The 14,267-nt window shown below is 42.0% G+C and overlaps 1 protein-coding gene and 1 long non-coding RNA gene across 3 annotated transcripts in view; one reads left to right on the top strand and one right to left on the bottom strand.

Annotated features, from left to right (window-relative positions):
- MAML2 (mastermind like transcriptional coactivator 2) overlaps positions 1-14,267 on the bottom strand; it is a 343,007-nt gene that overhangs the window by 321,940 nt on the left and 6,800 nt on the right. The window lies entirely within an intron of this gene.
- LOC112641979 (uncharacterized) lies at positions 7,481-13,359 on the top strand. Its single transcript, XR_003124916.3, has 2 exons — positions 7,481-12,777; positions 13,093-13,359. It is a non-coding gene; the product is annotated as an uncharacterized LOC112641979 (long non-coding RNA).

The following is a 14,267-nucleotide window of genomic DNA, read 5'->3' as shown; positions in this document are numbered from 1 at the left end:
CCAGGTAGGGAACAGTATCCATCTCCCCCAAGAGAGGGAAGAAATATTATTATGATTTTTTAGGAAAAATCTTCTTGCTGACAATAAATTAATTTTGATTTTTAAAAACTTTTTAGGCACTTACATTCAATACTGGAGGAAATACAACTCATAAAACAATTAGATACATTTCAAATTGAATAAGCAATACGAAGTCAATAAGCATATAATAATATATGCCTAGAAGGGTAGCCCTGAGACAGAGCCAGTTGAGATTTTTCTGAATAGGCAAAGTGCCCAGAGTGGTACCTCACTCAAAAAGTTGTGCAAGGAACATTCATCAGTAGGAATCTCCAGCTCATCCCACAGAAGCTACAGGGAGCTTCCTAGGATGGCCCAGGGAGATAAGAGACATGCAAAGCAGGCGAGATGATTTCATGGCATGATGTTTTTCCATCAAATGGTCATTGTGAGTTCGGATATCTCTATGAAATACCTACATCTCAACAGGGGGAAATGGAATAAAATGGAATTAACTCCTTGTTATACTGATTGGTGAATGCCACCTGTCAATTAATGCCCTACCACAAAACTAACAATGAGATACACTCAATGGAAGGGGGTCATTATGAAAAGCATTACTTAGAGTATCACCACAGCCCCCAGAGCAGCTCTGTTCAGCCACCTGAATAGTGAAACTTTTAGAATCTTAAATCACAGGAGAAAAATATCAAAGTTTTGAACATTTAAATTCTTGAGGCTCCTGCTTTATGGCTGTAAGTCACCATCTCCTCAAAAGATTAGTATGTATGTTGTTATACTTGCCCAAATTCCTCCCAGAGATCAAAGAAACAGCCATATTTGTGATCATCTTTCCTTCACCAAATTTCTGAATACATCTATGTATCTAGAAGCCAGTGAGAATTTGGGATATTATTTGCATCCTCATAATGGAACTAGGAAAGTCTCCAAAATGTAGAGTGTCCAGTAGATGTGTCTATAGAACACTTTTATTCTAAATAGAGAAAACGTCAAGGGCAGGAACAATTTCCTCAGTATACTGGACTGTTCTCCTTAGTCGTTCTGGTCGATCATGTAAGTTATGTGTAGCAGCCATCCCCTCCACAAGTGTTTGATAGGCATCTATCTATCAAAGTAAAATGACCTAGCAGTTACATCTCTTCTTCCCCTCAAATTACCAGGATGACTGGACCATCAAATTAAGCCACTAAATGCCAAATTAACTTTTTTTAGATCAAGCATAGTTTTGAGTTAGATGAGTGGAAAAATAGTCCTGAAGTCTGAGCTTCTTTTTTTTTTTTTAATAACAACTTTTCAACAGTTAAACTGCTTTTGGTAAATATCAATAAAGAAAGTGAGCCCCAGTCCCAGCACATGTTTACGACTAAGTGAAAGGCTCTTAAGAATAGGGTGTTTGATGGACCACTGCCAAAATACGAACTCTAGCAGTCCGGAGTGTACAGCTAATAATAAAGAGTCAGTGTTACTATGAAAATCCCCAAGACGAAGCTCCAATTCAGCTCCAGCCTTTTCACCAAGATGTTCCTCACAATGACACAGGGACATAAATTTGGAGTTTGAGGTCAAGGTGGGAGGAGAGGAACCTCAAGATGGGGGTGGGGGGGTCACTGAAAAACAAAGTTAACAGATTTTGCTGGACTGACTCAAAACTCAAGTGCAAAACAGAACACAAAGAGCTCAGCTGCTGGGCAGCCCTGGTGGCCCAGCAGTTTAGCGCTGCCTTCAGCCGGGGGCGTGATCTTGAGACCAGGGATCCAGTCCCACAGGCTCCCTGGGTGGAGCCTGCTTCTCCCTCTGCCTGTGTCTCTGCCTCTGTGTGTGTCTGTCATGAATAAATAAAATCTTAAAAAAAAAAAAAAAAAAAAAAAGCTCAGCTGCTGCTGCGGGGCTGCTTGCTTTTTAGAAAAGAGGAAAAATGTTCAGGTAGATAACAAAATAGACAACAACAGCCCAAGGTGAAGGAAGTATGTGAGGCATGAAGAAACCCATGTGTGCTTTCTCCTAGGATTCCCGATCCTAGAATGAACAGTCATACAAAAAGAGGAAATTCTGGGATGTCTTAAGACTGGCCACTCTGTGTGGAGTGATTGCACTGGCCTCATTTTGGTGGATTCTTCTTCTCAGCCCCATGAGCCTCACCCTCAGGTCCTTTGGCCCTCGGAGAACCTGACCAACGGTGGAGTCTGCCCACACTGAATAAGCACAGATGCCATCACACAAAACTCCGCATTCAATTCAGAGGGTTCCCATACTCAAGATGTCATGTCATTACCTGCCAGGGAGAAGGAAGCTACTGATAAGAAAGCATTTCCTAAGAGAGCACAGAACTTGTCTTACTCGCTTCTCTAGTCTGGGTGCCTAAAGGGGAGCTTGGACATCAGACCGCAATACACGGCTGTTAAGCTTTTCTGTTTTCAGAGGCAGCTGTGGCAGAATTTGATTCCCCAAAAGAAAGCTCTGGCGGTCTCCTGCTTGGGGTGTCACTTTCCCATTTCCCTGCTGTCGCTGTCTCTGCTTCTCCCAGAAATGGACCTTCCTCAGGGCACTGATCATGAGTGATGGTAGCTGCAGGACTTCTACAGGAAAGGGGCTCAGGGGCCATCCGGGTCAAGTCAGGGAGGGAATGAAGCCAAGTTCGCACTGCACTTTATACAATACTGAAAAAAAAAACAAACTCAGTCGCCTTCCCTGAGCTCTCACAGAAAGCAGTTTCTCTTTTTTCTTCTTTTAGAATATTTTATTATTCATTCATGAGAGAGACAGAGAGGCAGAGACACAGGCAGAGGGAAAAGCAGGCTCCATGCAGGGAGCCCGATGCAGGACTCGATCCCGGGACCCTGAGCCAAAGTCAGATGCTCAACCGCTGAGCCACCCAGACATCCCAAGAGAACAGAGGTTCTAATGCCTTCAAGGAGCTTACCCATCTTCAAGGCACTTAGAGCCTAAAGTTACAATTTATTTAACCTATTTAAACCTGACTTTATAAAGGGGTATCATTAGATACCACTTGAGCATTCCTCCATGGAAAACTGACATTTTCCTCCATGGGAAGAGTTGACATTTCATCAGAAATCTATATTTAAGACCCTCCAGATCTGGGTTCCTGATCCTGAAGAATCCATTCCAGGGACTTGTCAGCCATGTTGCCTTCTCTCTGCCCATGGCAGTTAACAATAATGAGCCACCATGGCCCCCTTCCCACCAAGCTTGGATATCACCTCATATAATCCTCCTCATAGCTCTCCGCGTGGTTACTACCAACCTCTGCTTCCATGCAAGTCAAAACCTATTTGTCACTCACAGATTCTACATATTCAAGTGTGTTCCACCTCTTGAAAAAAACAAGAGCCTGGAAACGGTCTCAAAGAGTAATCTGTAGCCCCTAGGCATTCATTCTGAATTTCATCTGCACCTCCAGCAATGAGTCAGCTTGGGGTGCCTGGCTGGCTCAGTGGTTGAGCGTCTGTCTGCTTTTAGCTCAGGTCATGATCCTGGGGTCCTGGGATGGAGCCTCTTGTCATCTCTCAATCCCACTGAACAGGGAGCTTGCTTCTCCCTCTCCCCCTGCTTGTTCTCTCTCTCTCCCCATCAAATAAATGAATAAAGTATTTATTTATTTTTTTAAAAAGATTTTATTTATTTATTCATAGAGACACAGCTAGAGAGAGAGGCAGAGCCCAGACAGAGGGAGAAGCAGGCACCATGCAGGGAGCCTAATGTGGGACTCGATCCCCGGTCTCCAGGATCACACCCTGGGCTGCAGGCGGCGCTAAACCACTGCGCCACCGGGGCTGCCCTGAATAAAGTATTTAAAAACAAAAACAAAATCCCCAATGACTTAGTTTTACTCACTACTGATTTTCAAATGTCTTGCTGCACATAGGCTTCCAAACTGAGGCCTGGGTTGTGTGTGAGCTGGAGTCTGAGATTATCTGTGTAATGACCTTCTATACGCAGTAGGAGACTATAACTAAACACACGGGAGGTGGCAACATCCCACTCTGTTCAAATACTGCCTCTACCATTCGTGGCTGAGTGATCTGGGCACGTTCCTTCCTCATCTGTCAAATGGAAATAAGATTGTACCTAGTTCACCATGTGATTGTGAGGACACATGAGTTAATATTCTAAAAACACTTAGAAGAGTACCTGACAGAGTAAATACTTAATGAAGGTGTTTTAAAAACAAAACAAAACAAAACAAACCCTGAACCAAAAGGAAATCTTCAAGGTCAGTGTTTCACATCAGGTGTAAGGTACATTTAGTCAGAAAAATGTAAAGGATTGGGATCCTTTAAAAATTCATGCTCACCACAGTTTAATTTCAACAAACATTGGTAAAATGCTTGCTTACTACATATCTGGCATTACTGTCCCCTAGAAATACGAGGATAAATAAGGTACATCTCCACTTTGAAGGAAAATGCCATCAATTATGAACTCTTGCACTTTCTCCAGGTAATGAGAAAACACCCATCAGCATGAAAAACAGATTCAACCTGGATCTGAATAGATTCGAAATCACTTTTCAGCAAAGAGCTGTAGGTCTCTCCCTTAAGTTCCATCAAAGATATTCATTCCAAAGTAAGCAACAGCACAGAGAAAAACTTAGACCAATCTTGGTTACAGAGACAAATCTGCTTCTCTGATTCAGATCAAGTTTCTATTCATAACAACCTTGTAACCCTCCCTCTCCAGACCTATGAGGTGGCTCACTTGATCCACAAGAAACATGGGTAGCAAAGTGTGGGCTTTCACAAATTTAAAACAGTTCTTTCACCTTGACTTGGCTTCTTACAAATTGATTTTTAAAAAGAAAAAAACAAAACAAAACATGACTCCCCCTTTTCAGCCTCTCTTATTGTAGATTTGATGTGCCCCGGGTGTCTGACATCCTCATTCCATTCATGATTGCCATTCTTTCTAGGAGAGTCATTGCTTCAAATTATGTGTGGGTATGCTTCTGGAAGTGCAGGACATAAAATGTCCTCATCTTAGATGTAAATTCAGTGATGTATTTGGGACTTGATCCCTCAACTTTGAAAGCTGTGCGCCCCGGACAGACAGTCCCATGGATCAGGAGGGTAATGTTTGCTCACTTGCAGAGTTAGTGCCGGCCAGTTTGAGTCCCTTACCAGTCTCTAAACTGGGCATAATAATACCCCAGAGAACAACTGGATATGTGTGTCCATACTTTGTAAACTGCAAATTTGTTATTCAAAAGTAAGATATTAGCATTTCTCAACTTCTCTGTCTCTCATACGCAAAATTTTAAAAAGCTGCACTTGCCTTATTTATTTATTTATTGTTTTAGAGGGGGAAGTGGCAGAGTGCTAGAGAGAACCCTACATAGGCTCCCCACTCAGCACTGAGCCCAACAGGGGGCTTGAGCTCATGATCTTCAGATCATGACCTCAGCCAAAATCAAGAATTGGACACTTAACCAACTGAGCCACCCAGGCGCCCCCATGCATTTGCCTTATTTATAGCACAGGGTTTCTGTGTGGGCAATATTGGTTGTGTTCAGGTAGGGGGATATTATTATAATAATTGCAAAGACCAGTTACTGTTCTAACCTTCCTCCTGAGAACCTACTATGCCTCTACTTCCTTTTGGTCCCAATGTTAATTTCCTATTTGTTTTCTCTTGCTAAGGAGGGCAATATTCTTCTTTTCCTCAAAGGGTGCCTGTCAGTAGTTTTTCTTTAACTCTCAAATCTCAGTGACTTCTAAGGAAATGATCACAAGAGTTCCGAGGCACAGAAGATGCTGGTATGACCACCTTCCTCCCTAGGAGCATGGGAACCAGCATTCTGCACAGAGGAAAGCCACACACCGCCTGGACAGGGGAGATCACTGTGCAGGCGGTGGTCCAGGACCTGGCAAAGAAGCCCATCTCCTACTCCAAGGGTAGTTGTTTGTTTATGCTTATCACTTTCTACTTCCTGAAGCATTTCCCAGATCTGCTTCTGTTTAATTTAATCCAAATCAATATCCAATCAGCTGCTTTAAAGAACAAAGAGGTGTGTGCTGTATCACTAGTTGCATTTATCTCATTGTGTTGTTTGTTTTATACACGTCCTCCCTCACCCCACCCTCTTTAAAATATAAACTCCACCAAATAAGAACTTGGTCTCTCCCATGTGGCACAAAGGACTAACACAGGACCCAGCGTATAGCAGTCACTCAGTATGCAACCTCTACTCCATCATCCTTACCCTTATGTGGATGTTTGTTACTGATGAGAGGCTGGGCTTTAGAGTTTCAATCTGGGAAAAATCTGAAATGATTATCATGCTCTTGCGTCTTTCAAATGGTTGTAGCAATGGAATCATGTTTTTAATCACATTAAGGCGTATCTATACCTGGGGCACCTGGGTGGCTCAGTGGTTGAGCGTCGTCTGCCTTTGGCTCAGGTCGTGATCCTTGGGTCCTGGGATCGAGTCCTGCATCGGGCTCCCTACAGGGAGACTGTTTCTCCCTCTGCCTATGTCTCTGCCTCTCTCTCTGTGTCTCCCATGAATAAATAAATAAAATCTTTAAAGAAAAAAAACGGCATTTCTATACATATACCTATAGATATGCCAGTGACAGAGGGTTGTACGGGACCCCGGTTTCACGTGTCTGCTATCCATTATGCCCATCAGAATGTTTTTGGGATGTGGGTTTGTTTTCCATTTTGTAACTGCCTTATCAAAAAGCAAGTGCCCTTCCATTCTAACCCTCCTCATACTGTACTCGTTTCCTGCCAAATTTGGGGGATCATTTGTATTTTAATTTTGTAATCTATGGCTCTATACTATTGAAAGGCTCTCAGTCCTGTGGGGTCTCCTTAGTATGTATGTGATTTTTCATGTTGCAATATCACATAGATGGGACGGCCCGGCTTTTGCTCTTAATAAATGACCTGAATAAGTAAAAAAAAAAAAAAAAAAAAAAATATATATATATATATATATATATATATATATATATATACACACACATATGTGTATATATATGTATATACCTTAGTATGATTAAAAACTTGGTGTTTTATATATATATATAATGCATAATCAAACAGGAGGTGGGTCCTTTGGAGGCCCATTGCATGTTCTTTCACCTCTCTTTGGTACCTTCATTCCTGAAAGACTCATAAGACATCTCTTGTTTAAAAGCCATTGATCTGGTCATTCGCTCAACAAATATTTACTGTGGACCCAAAATGCTCCAGAAACTGCTAGGGCCTAAGACACGTGTAGTGAACAAGACTGACAAGCTTCCCGGTTTCAAGAGGCTAACGTTCCTGGAGGGGAGGATAGGAAATGCACCCACTAAACAAGGAAGTGACATAAATTCAGATAGTGATAAAAGTTATGAAGACAACACCTTTGTAGTAATAGGAAAGGAGGAAAGAGAAAGCGATTTGATCAATCATGTGTGTACATGAGTTAGGGTAGCCAGGGAGGTCTCTCCAAGCAGGTGATATTTGAGCTGAATCCTATATGCCAAGAACAATCCAGCCAAGCAATGTGCTGTGGAATACATTTTTGGGTTGCAGATGGGGAAACTAACAAGCAAAGGAGGGGCTTTTGGCCTTTTGACAGGCCAAAAGGTCATTCTGTTAGTTTAGCAGTAAAACTTGGACCAGAATGGAGGTGCCTTGTCACTCAACACTTAACTACTGTGATACAATGTTCTCTTTCCTAGTTTCTGCAATTTGGCATACTCTTGTCTTCTGGAGCAATTTCCTTAAAAACTGATCTTCTTTCCCATACTCTTTAAGGTATTTCTTCATTCTAGCTAAGTCACCCGTGTAACCAATTTGTTAACAATCATGGTAAAAAAAAAAAACGTATATGGGGAGGGGTGTGTGCATGCACACATGTGTTGGGGATCTGGGTCCCTAGAAAAACTAGGGAGTTTAAAGTTAGTAGGAAAAAGTCATCTCTAAGGCTGCAGTCTAACAGATAATGAAGCTGAGTACCCTTGGAAACAAAATGAAACGACAGCCCCAACCAAATGACCCTCTTGGCTTCCTGCTAGTTACATCTTGTTTTGTGGAAAAAAACAAAAAAAACAAAAAAAAAGCACTGGACTGGCGTGGAGTCCAAGTTGGGATCCACAGATCTGAGAGTCTACAAATTATAAAGATGCAATATGCAGAGCTATGCTCTAACTAGATCAAGAGCTAGGCAGGGTGGGAATTATGCTATCAAAGAAATCCTCTAGATTTAGTATTTGGTTGGGTAAATTTTCCTCGGTGGATTTGTTTGGAGCAGATCCTGTACATTCCTTTTTTCCAGTTCTATTAAATCCCTAAACAGATCTGAGTTTTAAGGGCTTATGGCTGCCCCTGGGAAATAGGTGATTACACTCTCTGCTTAGGGTTTTAGTGATAAGAAGAAAAAAAAATGAGGCAGTGGATTGAATTCCCCTCCCCCAGACCAATTTCTCGGTGACTCTCTTTTGTAGTTCCTCTTTAAAGCAGAAACATATTTTTAAAATGAAGTGGTGACACATATAAAATCCCATACATTAATCTGTGCTTTCCAATCGTGTGTATACGAGAGAGAGAGAGAGAGAGAGAGAGAGAGAGAGAGAGTCAGATTAGTCAATTCCTAAGGAAGGCAGGCTCTGTAAGAATATTTTCCTTTTTGTTTCACATTTTAGATTTCATGAATTATTTCACAGGGGTACTCATTTGGGGATCTCCTTCGCCCCCAGAAATGTTCCACGGGTAGCTGGGATAATCTGGGCAGACAAAACCAGTACTTCCTCTCAAAATAAAGTTAATGAGCCAAACTCTAGGCCTACAACTGTGTTTTTCATCCTGGAGCCCTAAACTCCAACAAACAGGGTCAGATATGCAGTGATCTGTTCATGACGCCCAGGAAGAGCGTTAAGCAATTAATAGGGCTGGGCGCTCGCCCTTTGCCACAACTGGACCTTGCTCCCAAGATTACTTCAGACCCTCCTCATTAGCATTTCCTTTAGAAAACAAAACCTCCTCCCTCTTGCCACCTTTCCTTCTCTCAGTTCTTCCTAACAGATACATTGAAGGGCAGCCTGAAAAGTGAAAAACCAAAGTGAAATACCAGGGAACTTATTCAAAGGATATCCACCCAACGGGAGCGCCTGTGAGGTGATAGAAGCCACTCGTTCCAGGTGGCCTTTATGATTTTTCCAAGAAGGAGAGCAAGTACCAAGGAGGTAAAAGGACTTGACTCAGTTGCCCTACTAGTTAGTATCACTAGGGACCTTCAACATCCAATTCCTGGGCCAGTACTCTGGCACCATATCACTAATAAGTATATTAAGTAGAATATAGTGTCACTATATCACCTTCCTCTTTGTTTATTCACTTATTGTTGAAGTAGAAGATGGAAAAAAAATGAGGGACTCAGAACAATGTGCAACCAAAAGAAGAAGAAGGAGGAGGAGGAGGAGAAGAGAAGAAGAAAAGAGTCCCGAAACACTGCTCTTCAAGATGGAACATGCTTACTTTCCCCCCTGTACGCTGTTGTAGGTTGCAAAGTCTTCTGTGACCTAGAAGATCGAATGCAATTACATTGCCCATCTATATTTGCTATGCTGTTTGAATCTCCCAAGGGCAGCATCGCAGTACAAGGGGAGTGACATCTTTATGAGGTTAACCCTTTTCTATTTTAAGGGTAGACTACCGAAGGCAGATGTGTTCTCTGGAGCGTAACAAGAATGCTGGAAATTTGGTAGTTAGGAGGAATGACAGCACCAGGCCATCATCCAGGAGGGAGAAAATAAATTGCTGTTCAGAGGAACGGTGAGCTGGGGGAGCCTAGAAGAATGTCGATGCACACTAAGTGAGAGTGACAAAGATGACAAAGGAAGGAGGGCTCAAATTAGAGCTCAGTGACAGAGGAGAAAGCAAGGAAACTAATGTTCCTGAACTCAACCGTGTGCTAGGCCATATGCAAGGTACTCCCATGTATTATCTCATTTAATCCTTGCAACCTTCCAGACAGTTTCTATCACCGTAAAAAGCAGAAAATGAGTCTCAGAGATGTTAAGTAACCCAGTGCAGGGGGAATGCAGCTCAAAAGGGGGAGCCATCGCCCCTGCTAAGGTTTTCCAGCTCCGATTCAGTTGACCTTTGCCAAGTTACAAACCACCCCAAAAACCTTCTAGCTGCAAACTTTGATGTGCTATTTCCCTTGATTCTCTGGGCCAGCTAGATGGTTCCTCTGCTGATTTCACCTGGGCTCACTCACTCATGGGGCTACACCACGTCAGAGGACTGGCTGGCCCAAGGGGGCCTCATTCTTGTGTTGGCAGCTGCTGCTGGTCAGGAACAGGAGTGCCTTGGTCCTCTGCATGTGGACACTCATTCTTTAGCTGGCTACACAAAGTCCTCTGTGTGGTGGTCTAGTGCTCCAAAAAGATTCTTTTTTTTTTTTTTAACTGCCTTACTGAGGTATGGTTGACACATAAAGTGCTATGCATATTTAATATATACAACTCTGTAAGTATGGGGTAAGTGTACACCCCTGAAATGGTCACCACCATCAAGGCCATAACCATATCTATCGCCTCCCAAACTTTTCTCCTGACCTCTTCATTATTTTACTATTATTTGTGGTAAGAACACTTAACATAAGGCTCTCCCTCTTAACAAATGTTGAGTCAAGGAGGGCTTCTTAAAGTTCATTCTCACAAGTAGCACAGTGTCATTTCTGTCACATTCTACTGGTTAAAACAAGTCACAAGGCCATTCAAGATTTGGAAGGGGGGCAGCGATGGCATCTAGTTTTCAATGAGAGGAGTAGTAAAGTCACATTATGAAGGGGCATGTAGGAGGGAATCACTGTGATCATTAGAAGACAATCTAGTAGGCTCTAAACTCCCTGCTTTTTCCACTACCAATATGTTAACAGAAATTCCCAAATTGCCCCTATTGTTTTTATAGATTTGTAAAAAGGTTCTTAATAAAGGGCACCTTGGTGAGCACAGTCGGTTAAGTGTCTGACTCTTGGCTTCAGATCAAGTTGTGATCTCAGTGTCATGATCTCAGGGTGGTGAGATCAAGCCCCAGATGGAGCCCCCTGTGCTCAGCGGGGAGTCTGCTTGAGACTCTCTCTCCCCCTCTCCCTGTACTCCTCCCCCCACCACACATGCTCTCTCTCTTTCTCAAATAACTAAATAGATCTTAAAAAAAAAAAAGTCCTTAATAAAAGGACAGCTCTTTATAACCTAGAATAGTAAACTTGGGTTCTTGTCCAGCCTCTACTACTCTTTTAAATAGGCTTTAATTTTCTCATCTGTGAATAAAGAATTTGGTCTGTTTTCTCTCTAAAGGCTTATGCTACCCTATACATTGATAGAATAACATCCTATTTTCAGATCAGTATGAACTGGCTCTCTTGGGAGCTGGGCAGGATGGAGATGAGGAATGACCACAGATGAGAAGGCTTGTATTTAGCATCCTCCCTTTCATTGCTGTGGCTGCAGGATTTGGGAGGCAGTGAGCAAAGGAAACTCCTTTGCTCCTGCAAGATTTTGCCTTCACAATCTTCCATGACCTGGGTGCTGCCCTGACCATTTGCATTTATTACATGCTAAGCCAGCTTGGGTCCTCCAGCATTATACCAAGGATTAGAGTACAAGTCCTTGCTCTAAGGGCTTCCAGACCTAGTTAGGAGAACTATTGTTGTTGTGCACAACAATTCCTATGCAACACACACTTACACCAGCTAAGCAGACAGTGGAGGTGAAAAGGCTCCTGAGCTGCTCTCTTCCTGAGGGAAATGGTTAGCTGGGAACTCTCTCAGAAAGATATTGTTGCCTGTCTATGGAAGATCAAGTTCCCAAGGAGAAAACTAATGTTTAATTTAGCACAAAGACAGTTCAGAATCTCTCTCCGGGGGACTGAGCCTGCAAACAGATCCCCATGCAAAGAATCTAAGCGAGAAAAGGAAGGTCTCTCTGGTGCAGTGGCTACAGGACTTGGGCGCAAACTTCACTGAACTATTGCCTCCGCCTGCTGTTTCTGTCAGGAGGACCGCTGCTCTTCCTGTTTACTCTTTGGTCTGTACTTTGTACTTTTTCAACACTTCTGTGAAACAACCAAATGGGATAACACCACTAGCATATGCTTTTGTTGTCTGAAATTACATAGTGCAGTGTGGCAATCAGATGTGCAAGCCTTAGCTGGTTTAGTGAGTATTGGTCCACTTAGGTGAAAAACAGTACCAATAAAAAACTAAGTTTCTCACCTGCTTAGCCAGAGAATGCTTTTATTTTTACGTAATCTAGACTCCAGAGACCTCCAGAGATGAGCAGTGTACATTCTTAAGTATGGTAATCATCATTCCAAAGACACAGTACAGGTACATTCTGTATTCTATTAAGCCACTCCTTTCCACTCTGGTTACCACGGCTTTAAGAGATTATCCTGTGTACCCCAAAGATTCCTGGTACATTATTAGAAGTTGTTGCAAACTTTTGCCTGAAGTAAATTTTCAGAAAAGGAGAAAACCAAAACAAACAAAACCAAACCCAGGCATGTAATTAACTTTCCATTCAAATCCAGCAGAACCACCTGAAGAGAACATTGTCGTACAATGAGGATTCCAGGTGTTGGACTTCAGGTGGGTGACAGTTACCAGTGTTGCTGGGAAAGGCCCACAAATAAAACTGAGCCACATTTCTGATGGAAGAGGATTTGTAAAACCATGATGTGAATGATTTCCTATCAACATACGAACCTGCCATGACGACTCAGGAAGCAAGAACCCTGGTAAAATAATATAAAACAAAAGAAACCCAACATAAGTTGACTCTACATTTCCTAAGAATATTACACTTCAAGAGGAAGATGGGAATTAAGTGTAAATGATGGGGAATAAACACACTAACAAAAAAAATTTGACTATATTCTTTGTTCTGAATTAGAACCAATAAATCCATCCTTGCCCAGACATCATCCACCCAACAAGACAATTCCTATTCTTAACCTGTCACCTTCAACAAAACATCATGCTTTTGATTAAGAATTATCCTCAACAAAAATTACTTTGAAGCCTCGGCAATATTTTCCTCATGTTTCTTACAGAATCAACCTTTAGGAGGTACCGAGCAAAGAAGAGATTTTAAGCTAAGAACCACATCGAGGCACGAAATTTTCCACATGTTCCAGGTCCAGGTTGGGAAGAGGACAAAGTCCTGTTGCTGTTCATTTGAGGTTGCAGTGAGTTAACTGATTCCGTAGTGACTTGAGCCAGGGACCTGGCTTTCAAAAGCATAATTTTAAATCTCCACAGCAGGGAACTTCTAACTCCTTGTGACTCTGTGACCAGATTCACTTAAGAATTCTTCATCAGTCTGAATTAATAATTCAGTTAAATTGGTAAATTTGGACTAATCAGTTCTAATGATTCCAAACTCTCAATAAACGGTTTAAATTTCTCATTTACCCACAAAGCCTACATCCCACACTTGCTAGGCAACTGAATGGAAACCTGGCCTCTATTCCAGAAGAAGTCAAATAAACACTCTAGTTAAGTTCTAGATCAGAGGTCCTAGAATCCCAGGAATGGAAGGGATATTAATTGACCCTGTTCTCAAGAAGAACCCTATTAAAACCCATGCCAGGGAAATGTAAATCTATCCCAGATGACATCTCCATTTTAAATTATTTCAGGAAACTGGATGAAATGGCATCCATCACTAACCATTTTAATTAATATTAAAGAGAAAGGCCATGCCCCCACAAAATATCTCTGATACATTCTGAAGATGGAATCCTGAACTGGAAAAAAACATGAATCTGACTCAGGTATGTCACTTTTCACAATAACAACAACAGTGAAATTTTATTGAGCCTCTATTAGGTGTCAGGCAATAATCTCATTTAATCAACAATCCGAAGTAGTTCTATTAATATCATTCCATTTTATAGCTGAGGAAACTGAGGCAGGAGAGTTTAATTAACTTAACCAAGTGGTAGAGTTGTGATCTGAAACCAGGTCGTCTCACCTCTGATCCCAGGCTCTTAACATTGCCCCCTTGCCTCCTTAAGTGAACTTTCACAATTCTATTTCCAACCCTACCCACACATTTCTTAGCTGTAAATACAAAGAGGGCAAAGGCTGTATCAAATTGCTGACCCTGGATACATGAACTTTCATGGCAGAGAATTACTGCACAACAATTCTTTATCAAATTAACAGATAATTTCCAAACTCTATAAAGCACCCACGTCCACAATCTGATATAAAATTTCAGGAC

This window comes from Canis lupus, chromosome 21 (genome assembly GCF_003254725.2).
Source record: "Canis lupus dingo isolate Sandy chromosome 21, ASM325472v2, whole genome shotgun sequence".
Taxonomy (NCBI): domain Eukaryota; kingdom Metazoa; phylum Chordata; class Mammalia; order Carnivora; family Canidae; genus Canis; species Canis lupus.
Note: the sequence above shows the minus strand (reverse complement) of the source record. Positions and strands in the feature narration are given on the sequence as shown.